Here is a 15666-nt window from a genome sequence, read left to right on the forward strand (position 1 = left end):
TGGGTAAGTTGCTTTTTGGTGGCTTGCTGGTGCAGAGGATGTTGGTGATTTCGAGTCTGATTCTGTTGGCGTCGTCGGGGTTGATTTTAGTCAGGCTGGTTTCAACTCCACATATAATGGTTTCAGTGGTGATGTGTTTGGGAGCGACTGCAAAGTTGAATCCTTTGGAAAGGACATTGGTTTCGGCTTTGGTGAGGATCCTATCTGAGATGTTATGCACTGTTTGTTTCATGTGTGGCTGTGAGGGAGGAGGGTTTTGTTTCTGGCGTTCTTGTAGTCTTCAGAGTTTGTTGGTGTGTGTGTTTGTCTTGAGGGTGGTTTGTGTTTCGGCTCTCCAGATGGCGAATTGTTTGGATTGTCCTCATAAGTGCGGGGTGGATCTTGTTGCTGAGTTTTGAGTGGATTGTGAGGAGATCTTTGTTAATTCGGTCTAGGAGGAATCGTTTTGTGTGAAGTTCATTTCTGATTAGGGCCAATTCTGTTCTTTTCAGGATCCGTTTGGTGGCTGCAGAGTTGGAGTGGAATTTCAGTTGGAAACATGTGGGGATTAGATTTTGATCTCGGCAGGTGCGTAGGAATGCGAGGTCGCATAAAATGGAAGCTCTTTGGACTTCAAGTTTTTCATAGGTCCTGGTCAGATGGTGGATTTACTCCCCGTAGAGGTTCAATATTTGTTTTCTGAGGTTTTCGCGGGTATTTGTATGTAGGTCTTTGGTTGTTCGGGTTTTCTCCCACGTAAAATTGGAAGTGTCTTGGCGACGTTTCGACGATCAGAGCACAGCCAACCCCCCAGCCAATCAGAGCACAGCCAACCCCCCAGCCAATCAGAGCACAGCCACGCCCCTAACCAATCAGAACACACCTCCACCCAATCAGAACACAGCCAAGCTCCCATCCAATCAGTTCATACCCCCACTGGCAGTTAAAAGGAAGAAACAGCTACGACCACACATTGCTGCTCGAGGCACGAAGCTGAAAGCACCAGCCTGAAGATGACGAATGTGACTTTGTCGAAACGTCGCCAAGACACTTCCAATTTTACGTGGGAGAAAACCCGAACAACCAAAGACCTACATACAAATACCCGCGAAAACCTCAGAAAACATATATATATATATATATATATATATCCTTAATGGTTATAAAAATACGAATCCCGGGCATATTTTTTCAATGATGCAATCTTCGATCTCCGGTAAAAGTATACTCCAGTTATTTATTGTTAAAACAACATTTAAAACAATAAAAACAGTTATATACAAGATTAAAACAACTTACCACAAATTATGCAGTCGAGTTTCCCGCATGGCAAGGGAGACACCTTGATCACGAAGGAGGTTTTCCCAGGGTGAGGCTCATCCATTGCACTCCGGGTGTGCTGACCCCTGCGATTTCCCCAAATGCGGGAAACTCGACTGCATAATTTGTGGTAAGTTGTTTTAATCTTGTATATAACTGTTTTATTGTTTTAAATGTTGTTTTAACAATAAATAACTGGAGTATACTCTTCCCGGAGATTGAAGATTGCAGCTGAAAATACCAGCCTGAAGATGACGAATGGGACTTCATCGAAACGTTGCCAAGGCACTTCCAATTTTACGCGGGAGAAAACCCGAACAACCAAAGACCTACATATATATATATATATATGTATATATATATATATATATATATATATTTCTGAGGTTTTCGCGGGTGTTTGTATGTAGGTCTTTGGTTGTTCGGGTTTTCTCCCGCGTAAAATTGGAAGTGTCTTGGCGACGTTTCGACGAAGTCCCATTCATCATCTTCAGGCTGGTGTTTTCAGCTTCGTGCTTCGAGCAGCAATGAGCATATATATATATATATATATATATGGCTGGGTAGATAAATGGAATAATAAATAAATAAAGCCACATGACACTGAGTTTCTTCTACAGGATATCAATGAATATTCTGGGGATGGTTTGCTAGTGGCTCAATATTAGCCAAGAAGCCTTTTGCATCTTGAAAACAGGAAGGACAAAAATGTCCCTCTGGAAGGAAATGAAACCTTCTCTTGCTTCTGGGTTTCAAGAAGCAACTCAGTAGAAGGTTTTCCTAGTGAGAAGGCTTAGCAAAAGGATCGAATCTGGCCTGTATCACTAGGCAGAACCATGATGCTCTGGGTCCCACCCATTAAGCAGTGTCACCTGATGGAGCCTAGAAAGCATTTAGGATCTTCTCTGTTGCAGACCCTGCTCTCTCGAACATCCCTTTTTTTGCTATATACAAATAATTCAAAAATGCCAAATCCAATCTATACATCTGGCTGACTGGGCAACTGACCATAATATAACAACAGCAATGAAGGGGAGGAGGAGGAGGAGGAGGAGAAGAAAGAAAGAAAGAAAGAAAGAAAGAAAGAAAGAAAGAAAGAAAGAAAGAAAGAAAGAAAGAAAGAAAGAAAGAAAGAAAGAGGGAGGAAAGATAGGAGGAAGGGGAGAAGTAAGTAGGAAGGTTGAGGAGAAGGAGGAGAGGGGGAGAGTGAGGAAGAAGAGGGAAAGAGGGAAGTGAGAGAAGAGGTTAGAGGGTGGATGCAGTTTGGGGGGAAATGGGTGAGCAATACCGAAAGTTGTGTGTATAAATTTATTTTACTCTTTATCTGAAGTATTTTTTATGATGTAATGTAAAATCGAAAATAAAAATTTTATACAAAAAAAAAGAAAGAAAGAGGGAGGGAAGGGAGGGAAGGAAAGAAAAAAGAAAGAGAAAGAAAGAAAGAAAGAAAGAAAGAAAGAAAGAAAGAAAGAAAGAAAGAAAGAAAGAAAGAAAGAGCTTTCATTCCTGATCATAACCCCAATTCTAAAAAGCTGTGTCTTTCCCCAGGCATTGGATTAATGTGAGTGTTGAGTCCTACAAGCTTGGTCATCTTCTAATGGATGTTTTTCTTCTGGCATTTGAATGGAGTTGGTCAGCCTTATAAATTTCTACAATTAATAACTCAGTGCCCATCGGAATGGGTTGGATGGTGCCACTGAGCACTTAATGCAATTTTTCACTTGGAGCGAAACCATCCATGGAAGCCTAACGTTGAAGGATGATAGGCAGAATAGATCTACGATTTCATTAATAAAATGCCACAACCTGAATCCCTTCTAGGTCCAACTTTTTTTCTGTATCCACCTGGCTGGTTTCATGTTGAGGCAATTATAGCTTTTCCCCACCAAAAGGTTAGCAGTTACAATGTGGTTTCATCCCATGGAGTTCAACCTTTCCACCTGGGCATCTATGCGCATCTGTTCTCACCTGTAGCAAGAAGCAATGAGAAAGAGAAGAGTCCCACGAGAGCCTGCATGCTGATTTGGTTGCCTGAACCGATGTTCTAGAAGAAACTTCTGCAAAGACAAACAAAAATAAAACCATTACTGAATAAGTATGAGCCATGTGACAGTTCTTGACTTATGACTGCTCACTTAGTGGCCATTTTAAGTTATGATAGACCTACCCAGGAGTACTTGTGACTTAGTTCTGAAGTTCTGATGGCTGACCTTCCCCCCCACCCCCCACTCCTTGGAGACACATGACCACATTTCAGGCTCTTGGCAACTGGCCTCCATTTATGACCAAGATGGGTAAGCTCCATTATAGTCGTAAGTGAAGGACTATCTGTACAGCAGTTAGCAAAATATGATTTTAACCTGGGAAAAGAAGAGGAACATTACAAACAAACGCAAACTGGTTCCACTCTCACTTAGCCTATCAAAAATTTGTTTTAAAGGCACTGTAGAATTATGGATTGATTTAAGGATTAAGATTTAGAAGTAAGAGAAAAATGGGTGATTATTAGAATATATATATTAAATAGATTAAGAATTTCCTGACCTGGCCTACCTTGAAGGATTGACATATTTGGGGAGATTTAGGGGGAGATTAAATAGCAAATCAGGTGTGTGAGCCTCTTGAAGATTTGGCACATCTGTTTTCTAACACTGGTGGAAATAAATGACAAAAAGACTTGTTCTCCAGTGAAAAACACGAAAGCCACCATTTTGCAAATCTGCAATTCCCGATCTGCAAAATGGCGGCTTTCACGTTTTTTATAGGACTTGTTTTTAATTAACAGGAACTATGATCCGAGAAGGTTTTCAAATGCTCAGCATGCAGCAAAGTCAATCCTTCAAATATTCTAGAATTATCTTTCATTTGTGAAGATTTTGGAAGCAACAAATTGCATCTGCAAAAGCTGAAGCACAAGAAAAGAATGTTAGTTTCCCCCCCCCTTCTCCTTTAAAGGAAAGAAACTCAAGCAGATGCTACCTGCCTTCCATGTTTATGTATATATAAAATAGTCTATTCAGGGAAAGTTGCTTTTCTCAAATTTTTAAAAACCTGATTCCAGATCTCTAGAATCATCTGAAACACATCTCTCCATCTCTGTAGAAACCTAGGCTCATATTTCTTCTCAATATCTTGATTCAATATCCTCCTTCAGGTCTTTTGGAGGAGAAGAACTGTCATTTCTCTTAACCAGTGGTTTTTGTTTTTTTTTTGTTAAAAAAAAAAAAAGGTGCCGGAACTCACACACGTCATACAACCCATCTTGCCTACCCTACAAGGTTCCATCCAAAAAAGGTGCTGGAACTCCATTCTGGGTGTTCTATGACAAAAAAAGCCCTGCTCTTAACCAGATGGATCTGTTCTTGCACAGTTGGAGAAATTGATTCAGTTATCACGTAAGGTTCTGGCTACCTGTTTTGTTTTCCTAGCGCTCTTATCATTTCTCTACTAAACAGATGCTCAGCTAAGCCCATTAATCATTCCTTCTGCTTTTTATCTAGTGCTGTTAAGTGATAAAGAAGTTACATCAGGCTACATCGCAAATGATTACAAATATAAAATTCTCTGTTGATGGATAAAGCTAGGGTTTTCAAGGGGACGTTCCAATTACTATTTTTCCTCTCTTTTCCTAATAGGAATGATTTTGAGCTGAAGCAGTACAGCAATTAAGAGGATGGACTAGAGAGATCTAGTCCTCTCCTGCCCACAGGCACACCCACCGCCTCCACGGCACACCACAGCAGATCGCCCAGGTGGCCCACCAGCGTCATGGCAGCCGCGCCCTCTGTCCGTTCCCTGCAGCATCATTTGCATGTGATGGGGCCCAAGGGTGGAGTCTTGTCCCCACTGCCCAGCTGCCATGTGCTTGGCTGTGCCCGGGGCACAGCCCGGGGTGACTCTCCTCCTGGAGGGCTGCTAGTGAGGAGGGAGCAACAGGGTGGCGGGGCTGGGGCAATGGCGTGCGTGCCCACAGAGAGGGCTCTGAATGCCATCTCTGGCACACATGCCATAAGTTCACCACCACTGCCCTATACCATTTCAGACAAGTGGCTGTCCAATCTTTTCTTAAAAACCTCCAGTGATGGAGTACCCACAACTTCTGGAGGCAAGTCCTTCCACTGATTAATTGTTCTCACTGACAGGAATTTTTTTCCTAGTTCTAGGTTGCTTCTCTCCTTGATTAGTTTCCATCTGTTGCTTCTTGTCCTGGCTTCAGGTGCTTTGGAGAATAGATTGACTCCTTCTTCTTGTGGCAACCCCTGAGATATTAGAACACTGCTATCATGTCATTCCTAGTCTTTCTTTTCATTAAACTAGATATATTCTATTCTTGCAACCGTTCTTCGTTTATGTTTTAGCCTCCAGTCCCTGAATCGTCTTTGTTGCTCTTCTCTGTACTCTTTCTAGAGTTTCAACATCTTTTTTATATTATGGTGACCAAAACTGGATGCGATATTCCCTGTGTGATCTTACGAAGGCAAAAATAATGCCATTTTGATATGTGTACAGGATTGCAAGCTGGCCAAAGAATGAGATGGATGGCATATCAATGTGAACAATATAAATAATCTCTTTCAGATTAAAATAGAAACCAAACCAGTCTCCTATCCCTTCTAATTTAAACCAGCATGCGCTCTGATCAATATTTGCAGCTGAGGCTTGAAAATGGCCTTCTAACTGTGGTCCAATTTTAAGTGAATCTTCCTGGTGGGTTAATCTGCTCTAAAAAATCAGAATGCGAAACTCCATTGGCAGTTCTGCTTTTTTATATTTAAACATGACCATATGAGTATTTCGTGCGAGTAATATCGTATGATGCATATTTAATACGATTTGTTGAATTTAAATATAGATCAGTTTAAAAATAAGAGAGGGAGGATTAATGAAGAAAAGAGAATACAGCAGTGGGATGCTCCGTCCGGTCCTAATAAAAATTGATAATGAAATCCGCAGTTGTACACAAAATGCTATAGAACGACTAATACGAAGAAAAAGATCAGAAAAAGAAGATTCGGAATTCCCTACTGGAAAGGGACCACTTACTTTGAGTTTTCCCAGGTGACCCTGAGGTGCTTCTGAGTCAGGAGAAGACAAGTTGTCCTTCAGTTTACTGGAGAATCGCTCTTTGTCGCCCAGCTTTATAGATGTGGGAAAAGCTTTATCATAACCGGAAGCACTTTTATTTTTTCCCCCTGCACACCTATGCCACAGTCCATATTACAACTTGAGCGTATTGCTTGAAGAAAAAAGAACAGAAAACTTTGGACTAAGAGATTTCATGAAGCAGGCGATCTGCAAAATGTAACAGGGAACAGCAAACATAGCTATCCATATGGTCTTCCAACCCAGCCAGAAATACTTTATCCACCTTTCAGGGTGAAGTTCCAGATGGCATATGATCTTGAATTACACCATGGAAAAAGGGTGAAGCTTACCAAGAGAGATAGGAAGTGTTGAGGAAATCTGATGTGACTTGCAAAGAAGAATAGACTAGAATAGACTAGACTGGAATGGAACAGAATAGATCTGAAAGGGACCTTGGAGGTCTTCTAGTCCAACCCTCTACTCAAGCAGGAGAAGATTGCAAATGATGTAGACTAGAGGCAGTTCTTGACTTACAACACTTCATTTAGTGACCATTCAAAGTTACAACATCACTGGAAAAAGTGACTAAAAGCCAACATGGGTTTGTCAAAAGCAGATCATGCCAGACAAACCTTATTGCGTTCTTTAACCAAGTGACAAAATTAGTGGATCAGAGGAATGCTGTGGATATAATTTACTGGACTTCAGTAAGGCATTTGATAAAGTAGATCACAACCTACTATTCGATAAGATAGAAAAATGTGGGTTAGGCAGCATCACCACCAGATGGATTCGTAGCTGGCTGACTGGCCGTACTCAGTGTATGGTCCTCAATGGAACTGCATCTACATGGAGGGAAGTGTGTAGTGGGGTGCCCCAGGGCTCTGTTCTAGGCCCAGTGCTCTTCAACATCTTCATCAACAATTTGGATGAGGGGATAGATGGGGAACTCATCAAATTTGCGGATGACACCAAGCTGGTAGGAATAGCCAACACTCCAGAAGACAGGCTTAGGATACAGGAGGATCTGGATAGACTTGAACACTGGACGCTATCTAACAAAATGAAATTCAATGGTGAAAAAGTAAGGTTCTACATTTAGGCAAGAAAAACCAAATGTACAAGTATAGTATAGGTGGTACCTTGCTCAATAGTAGTAACTGTGAGAAGGATCTCAGAGTCCTAGTGGACAATCACTTAAATAGGAGCCAGCAGTGTGCTGCAGCTGCCAAAAAAGCCAACTCAGTGCTAGGCTGCATTAACAGAGGGATAGAATCAAGATCACATGAAGTATTAATACTACTTTACAATGCCTTGGTAAAGCCACACTTGGAACACTGCATCCAGTTTTGGTCACCACGATGTAAAAAAGATGCTGAGGCTCTAGAAAGAGTAGAGAGAAGAGCAACAAAGATGATTAGGGGATTGGAAGCTAAAACATATGAGGAATGGTTGCTGGAATTGGGTATATCTAGTTTAACCAAGAGAAGGACAAGGGGGGACATGATAGCAGTGTTCCAATATCTCAGGGGCTGCACAAAGAAGAAGGAGTCAAGCTATTCTCCAAAGCAACTGAAGGCAGGACAAGAAGCAACAGATGGAAACTAATCAAGGAGAGAAGCAACCTAGAACTAAGGAGAAACTTCCTGACAGTGAGAACAATTAACCAGTGGAATGACCTGCCTCCAGAAGTGGTGAATGCTCCAACTCTGGAAGTCTTTAAGAAGAAACTGGACAGCCATTTGTCTGAAATGGTATAGGGTTTCCTGCCTGAGCAGGGGGTTGGACTCGATGACCTTCAAGGTCCTTTCCAACATTATTATTATTATTATTATTATTATTATTATTATTATTATTATTATTATTATTATTATTATTATTCACACTTAAGACCATTGCAGCATCTCTCTGGTCACGTGATCAAAATTCAGACAACTAGCAACTGACTCACATTTATGACCGTGGAGAACTTCCCATGGCCATTTGATCAAAATTCAGACAACTGTCAATTGACTCACATTTATGACCGTTGCAGCAAAGTCAGTGGGGGTAAACCAGGTTCACTTAAATAACCATATTACTAACTTTAACAACTGCGGCGATTTGCTTAACAACTTTGGCAAGAAAGATCGTAAAATGGGGCAAAACTCACTTAACAGATGTCTTGCTTATCTGCATAAATTTTTGGCTTGGCTGTGGTCGTAAGTCAAGGATACCTGTACTTAGTTTAGTTATCAGATGTACATGTACTTACAATGGTTCACTTAATGACTGTTTGAAGTTATAACAGCATTGAGGAAAGTGGTCCAAAAAGAAGATGGCCAATAGGAATAGATACTAATTATATATCCTAATGGAACAACGTTTCATTTTCTGTTTTATACCATCTTCCCCGAATCTTTGTCAGCCTATTCCTTTAGTTTAGGAACAGTGATTGGAGCCCAGGACCCCTAAATGGTTTGAAAAGTTTGTGGGTTTTGGCTTGATGTCATGGTTCCAAAAGAAGAAGCTCTTCAAAGAACTTTGAGGCATTGTTTTACCTTAAAAAACCTTTAATTTGCAACATAGTTTCAGCATGTACATAGAGAAGCCAAAATCTGAATTCTCCAACCCCAACACACAATATCAAAGCATAACTCAATCCTTCATTTAACAGTCATAAATCACATTCTCCAATTAGTTTGAACTTTCCCTCCTGTTATCTCCTCTTATTACAACCAACCTTGAAGAATACTTATGGCTAATTAGTCCCCAAGCACATTCTTCCCCATCCCCTCCAGCACCATCTCTTTTAACTCTAAAAGTAATACACAGGTTAAATAGGAAATGTCTGCATCTTTATATATTGTCAAGTAAGAACATCTGGTGTTAGCAGCACTTACACCATCCTTTTGGAATGCAAAAAAAAAAAAAAAAAAAAACCTTTGTGGGCAAGTTGTGAATTCCTTTTAATAGCATCCTTAATCAAAAACTCAAACTTGTTTGTTATTAATTTTTCTTTCCTTCAGGAGAGAACCTCTTTCAAGGAAGATAATACAAATTTGCCCTTCCATTTCTATAAATAGATGATAGAAGATATTCTCCTGAAAAAAAAAATCAGCTAACAATCTTGTGTGTGTCATTTAGAATTAATCATTAATCTCAAAGCTATGTCCTATCACTGGAAGGGGAAGCAGGAAAAGAATTAATTCGTTCGGGGTTTTTATTTGCCTCAACTTCCCTCAGGTGCAAAATATCTCAAAATGAGAAAGGGAGGGAGGGAGGGAGGAGGAGAACAGAGTAAAAGGGACAGAGGGAGCAGGCAATAGAAAGATGGATGGATGGATGGATGGATGGAAGGAAGGAAGAGGAGAGAAGAGAATAAAATGGAAGAAGGAAGAGAAGGAGAGAAGGAGAGAGGGAAGAGAAGAATTCAACTTTGGCTAAGACATTTGAGTTTTGAGATAGAGAAAATGATGGTGCCGCTCTTGTTTTGCCAGCAGAAACAGACTGAATCTTTATCTCCTGCTTGGCAACATATTCCAGCTTCTCTAAGGGGAATAAATCAGCATAGGACATGCTTGGTTTGTCTACTTCCTGATACAAGCCAGAAGCCATGGCCTTTCTGTTCTTGCTTTCTTCTCATCATCTACCAGGTATCTACACAGGATGTGGCCAACACAAGTCAAAATGGTGGTGATTAAGGCAGAATCCAAGTGCCACCTCTTGTTTTACTTGATAGACATAAAGAACAGAAAAAGCTTTACCGAAAAGGGAAGAAATGTACCCTTTCTTCCAGAAGTTCCTTCACACTTTGAAGAACTTTCTGGAACACCTCCAGAGCTGTGACGTCTATATACCTCATTTCAAATATAAGATTCCAGGTTCACAATTTCACAATAGTTCACCATTTCAAAACAGAACATTTTTTTTCCAATTACGTTGGCTTTCAAAATCCGATTTCTTGTGTCAGCAGAAAGCGATATTTTTAGCTGCTTTATGGCTTTTATTGTTCAAAAAAAAAACCCAAACCCTGCTGTAGGACAGAATCAAACGTCCTTTTAATTACACAACGTTTATAGATTGTTTGATTCCTCTTTGGTCAATGCCAGGAACACAGAAATATGCTTTGTTTCCTTGTTTAAACTGTAAGCTGCCTCCCAACTATAAATTGACTTTATAGGCCGATGATTGCTTTTACGGCAAATGTGCTCAGTTCTAACCTGAGGAAAGCCATAAAGTTTCCCAAAGGATCTTCTGCCTTCTATTCTCTGTTCTTCTACTACTTGGATTAGCAGAGAAACGAAGGCTTGCAGAAATACACAGAGGGTGTACTAATTAATGGCTAAAAGAAAGCTGGATTTGATTGGAAATGAACTGGGACGGAAGGGTGACACCCACAAAAGTAGAGCTGGGAGATTCCCACATCAAGAAGCGATGGTGATGGTGAAGTACAGCAAGAACTGTGTGAGAAGACAAGCTCCTTCATCTTGATTCCTTCCAGGATCACGCCTTCTGGAAAACTGTAACCCTGGTTCCATTGCAAGAGCAAATATTTTGGCCCCTCATTCTTTTTAAATTCCAGGAGAAAAACTCCTTGTCACTGGAGTAGTGGCTGTGAGGGAGACAGAAACTCTCTTTCTCATAAAAACCAGCTGCCAGGGCAATGAGCATAAGATGCTTTGGGCAATGGACCTTCTACCAGGGAATTGTTGATTTGATAGACATGGGAGTAAAGTCGCCATTGTTGCACAGCAATTATTTCATGTGTGAGAGAGAGAGAGAAAGAAAGAAAAGGCCGTAGAAAAGCAGCTCAATGCTCAGGAAGAAATGGCATGAGATAAAGATGTAGAAAGACTCCACTTTGCCATTTCTTGAGGTTTTCACCTTCTGTTAAACCAGTGGTTCTCAACCTGTGGGTCGGGACCCCATTTGGGGTCGAACGACCATTTCACGGGGGTCGCCAAACAACGCAGTCCGCCATTTTTCCCCCTTTTCCTTAGCTGTACTACTCCCTTTTATTCTATTGGCTTTTGAAAGCCAATAGAATAGACTGTCTTGAATAAAGTCTAATTCTATTGTCTTTCAAAAGCCAATAGGAATTGTCCAGGCTGTCTCTGCCCTGCTGAGCCCGTCAAAAGTCCCATTCTGCAAACGGTGCTGCACCAGTTGAGTAGTCCTCGACTTACGACCGGTTGAGTAGTCCTCGACTTACGACCAGTTGGGGATCGCGGCATTAAAAAGGTTGAGAACCACTGTGTTAAACACTCACCACAGCCCTTGTGGGTGGTGGAGAATGTATTTCCCCTTCCTTCTACTAGGTCCTGCTAGGACAGGGGTAGGCAACCTTGGCTCTTTTATGATTTGTGGACTTCAACTCCCAGAATTCCTGAACTAGCCATAAAAAAGCCAAGGTTGCCTACCCCTGTTAGGACTATGTTTTTCTATTACGTATCTTCTCCCTCTGAAACCTCCCAAGCTACCTTCCCAATCTGAAGAAAACTCAGTAGGAGCCATTGCTTTAGGACAGGATTGTCCAACCTTGCTCACTTTAAGTCCTGTGGACTTCAACTCCCAGAATTCCCCAACCAGCATGGCTGGCAGGGGAATTCTGGGAGTTGAAGTCCACAGGTCTTAAAGTGGTCAAGGTTGGATACCCTTGCTGTAGGATGTCTTCTCTTGAGATGAAAGGAAAGTAAGGGAAAACTATGGGAGAAACAGGTTGTACAATGGATTCTTTTCATACGCACATGCCGCTATGAGGATTCTCAGTCATCCAGGTCATCAGTGTATCAAAAGTGGCTTTTATTTTTGAAAAGGCAATTGGACTGATTTTTTTTTTTTTTTTTTTGAGGAAGAAGACGTTTTGCTTCCTATTCTGGAAGCTTCACCGGTTGTATTGGATGGTGTGGGAGAGGGAAGGACAGTTATTGACAGTTGATATTAGTTGGGGGAGGGATGATAACTTCTGACAGGATGGGGGGAGAATGGAAAGATTGTGGGGTTTTTTCAGTCAACTGGTCTTAACTCTCTCTCTGAGACTGCATTGGGGTTACTTGGGGTGTTATCTGTAACCTGAGAGTCACCTGAACCTATAATAATAATAATAATAGTAATAATAATAATAATAGTAATAATAATAATAGTAATAATAATAATAGTAATAATAATAATAAAGTTGGAAGGGATCTTGGAGGTCATCTAGTCCAACCCCCTGCTCAGGCAGGAAACCCTACACCATTTCAGACAAATGGCTGTCCAGACTCTTCTTAAAAACTTCCAGTGTTGGAGCATTCACTGCTTCTGGAGGCAGGTTGTTCCACTGGTTAATTGTTCTAACTGTCAGGAAGTTTCTCCTTAGTTCTAGGTTGCTTCTCCTCCTTCCATCCGTGAGAATTTCTGAGAAATTCTTCATCTTTAGAAAAAAAAAATCTTTAGGAACAAATTTCCTGCAGGGTACAATTTTTACAATAGGCAGGGCATCTCAGCAAGTTTCTTGGCCACCCATTCTGGATTGAACCTGATTAAAGTATACATTGCAAATTACGGTAAAAGGTAAGCAAATAAAGTGATATTTATGATGACTGAAGTATAATTCCAAGAATGTATGCTTGAACAGGGTACCCCCACATGATTAAAAGTCTACTCACTAGAAAAAGAAATGTTTGTATGCCTTACCTGATCTCTTGTGTATTAATGATGCTATTATTATTATTATTTTACAAAAAATACAAATAAAAACAGGCAGGCAGGAAAAGGAAGGAAGGAGGAGGAGGAGGAGGAAGAGGAGGAGGAGAAGGAGAAGTGAGGGAGGGAGGGAGGGAGGACAAGGAGGAGGAGGGTGCAGAAATATATATAAAAAGAAAGGAAAACAAAAATATATACAAAGAATGGCTTCTGACTTTTTCTTCCAAGACTATAAGAAACATGTTCAACTCTTAATTTAAGGCTATAATATACTGTCCACAGTCCAAAAAATAAACTTTCATAATCATCAATTCCATAAGTCATAATTTGATTTTTTTTTGGGGGGGGGGTGTTCCTATTTCCTGCAAAAAGTCCGAGAAAGGCTTCCAATTAACTGTAGGTGAACTTCTTCGATGACTTTTCTCTCAAAGAGCCTCCCATTTAGCCATCGTTGTGAGTTCTGTCACCTTCATTAACCATTCCTCTATTGTAGGTATCTAGGACCCTTGCGATGCCTTCAGAAATCATGCCGCTGGTATCATATATAAAAATAAAATTCCCTGTGTGATTTTTTTTTTTTTTCGTAAAGCACTGTATCCGTAAACCCGATTTTCCTGTTCCCAAGCTGTCGTCTGTTGGGTGTGGCTGATGAGCTTTGGAGTCTAAAAATAAACAGGTGTACAACATATAAATGGCATCTGGGCAAATTTTAACTTCCTCTAATAAGCAATTCATTGCATGTTCAAGGACACATTGATGACCTCTTGATCTCATTCGTCAACCTTATCTGTGAATTTCCCTTTTTTCTTAGTTCATTCTCCATTTGTGTCCCAAGAACAAAATATGTGAATTTCTACTTGCTGGCCTACCACTTGTGAAACCTCAACTTACATTCATTTAGTGACCATCCCAAGTTACAATGGCTTATGGTGGTTTTCACACAACCAGTGCAGCATGCCCGTGATCACGTGATCAAAATTCGGACGTTTGGCAACTGGTTCATATTTAGGACCGTTGCTGTGTCCCAAGATCACGTGATCCCCTTTAGCGATCCTCTGACAAGCAAAGTCAATGGGGAAGCCCAGTTTGCTCATTTAATAACTGCCGTGATTCACTTAACAACGGTCGCAAGAAAGGTGAGAAAATGGGGCAAAACTTTCTTAACCAACTATATTGCTTAGCAACAGAACTTTGGGCCCCCTCAAAGACTTCCTCTCTTTTCCTCCCATTTTTTTCTTTCCTGTTTTCAGTCCTTCCTTTATAGATACAGTATTCTAGTTCCTCATTTAAATCTTTATTTATTTATGGCTCCCCTTTCACTTACACCTTAGGGACAGATTATAGTCTCAAAGTAATCAGAAAACGCTGAATTAAGCTAGACCCTCTGTCATTCTTATGAGCTTAGGGGAGAGAGGGTGTCTATATAACTGCCTCTACACAACAGGCCTTATTCCATTCTGTTCCTAGTTCTATTCCAAACTGCCTCTTATCTAGGCAGTTAGAAACCAGGCGCCTCTATTCGTGGGCCATGTTTAAACTCTGTTAGGTGTTTTTGCCTTCAACAACTCCAGGTAACTGTTTAAATCCTGATGACTTGTTATTGACTCAGCGTGCAATGTGAAGCCACATTGATCGGTTAGTTTCTAATTCAATTTGCTGGGAAATTGGAACAAATTAAATCAGTACTGTCACTAGATAGGGTATTACCAGTGATGGGATTCAGCCAGTTCACACCATTTTGGCAGAACCGGTAGCTAGTTTTTTGTTGTCCAGGCCCAGCACAGACTTCCGGAAGCAGCATCCACACAGAGAACCGGTTGTTGACATATTTGAATCCCACCACTCACTCCTTCCTTCCTTCCTTCCTTCCTTCCTTCCTTCCTTCCTTCCTTCCTTCCTTCCTTCCTTCCTTCCTTCCTTTGGTAGGATTCAGCCAGTTTGTATCACTTTGGCAGAACTGGTAACTAATTTTTTGTTGCACAGTCCCAGAACGGAGTTCCAGAAGCGGCATCCACACAGAGAACCGGTTGTTCGCCTATTTGAATCCCACCACTGGGTGTTACATTGATTTGAATCTTTTTTTAACCCACTTTTGTTATGGCTTATACATAACTCAAGGCAATAAACGAACAACACACCTTCCTCCTCCTATTTTCCCCATAATAACAACAGCCCTATCAGGTGGGTTGGCCTGAGAGGGGGGAACTGGGCCAAAGTCACCCAGCTGGTTTTTTTTTTATATACCATTATGACTACAGGCAATCCTTGATCTGTCACCACAACGGAGCCCAAAATCCATTACTAAGTGAGAAAGTTGTTCAGTGAAATTTGCCCCATTTTATGACCCCTCTTGCAAGAGTTGTTAAGTGAATCACTGCAGTTGTTAAATGAGTAACCAGGTTGTTAAGTGAATCTGGCTTCCCCATTGACTTGGCTTCTCAGAAGGTCACCAAAGAGGTTCACATGACCCCGGGACACTGTGACCGTCATAAATGTGAGTCAGTTGCTAGGCGCCTGAATTTTGATCATGTGACCATGGTCATGCAACAGTCATGAGTGTGAAAAGCAGTCCTATGCCATTTTTTTTCAGCGCCGTTGTTACTTCGAACCGTCACT

At 41.0% G+C, this 15666-nt stretch overlaps 1 non-coding gene across 1 annotated transcript; it reads left to right on the forward strand.

The window, feature by feature from the left end:
- Positions 1-1297: 1297 nt before the first annotated feature.
- LOC120296881 lies at positions 1298-1459 on the forward strand. The gene has a single exon (XR_005553605.1). It is a non-coding gene; the product is annotated as a U1 spliceosomal RNA (small nuclear RNA).
- The last annotated feature ends 14207 nt before the right edge of the window (positions 1460-15666 follow it).

The sequence above is a fragment of the Crotalus tigris genome, unplaced genomic scaffold (genome assembly GCF_016545835.1).
Source record: "Crotalus tigris isolate CLP2741 ecotype Arizona unplaced genomic scaffold, ASM1654583v1 scf7180000021652.16085, whole genome shotgun sequence".
In the NCBI taxonomy this organism is placed as follows: domain Eukaryota; kingdom Metazoa; phylum Chordata; class Lepidosauria; order Squamata; family Viperidae; genus Crotalus; species Crotalus tigris.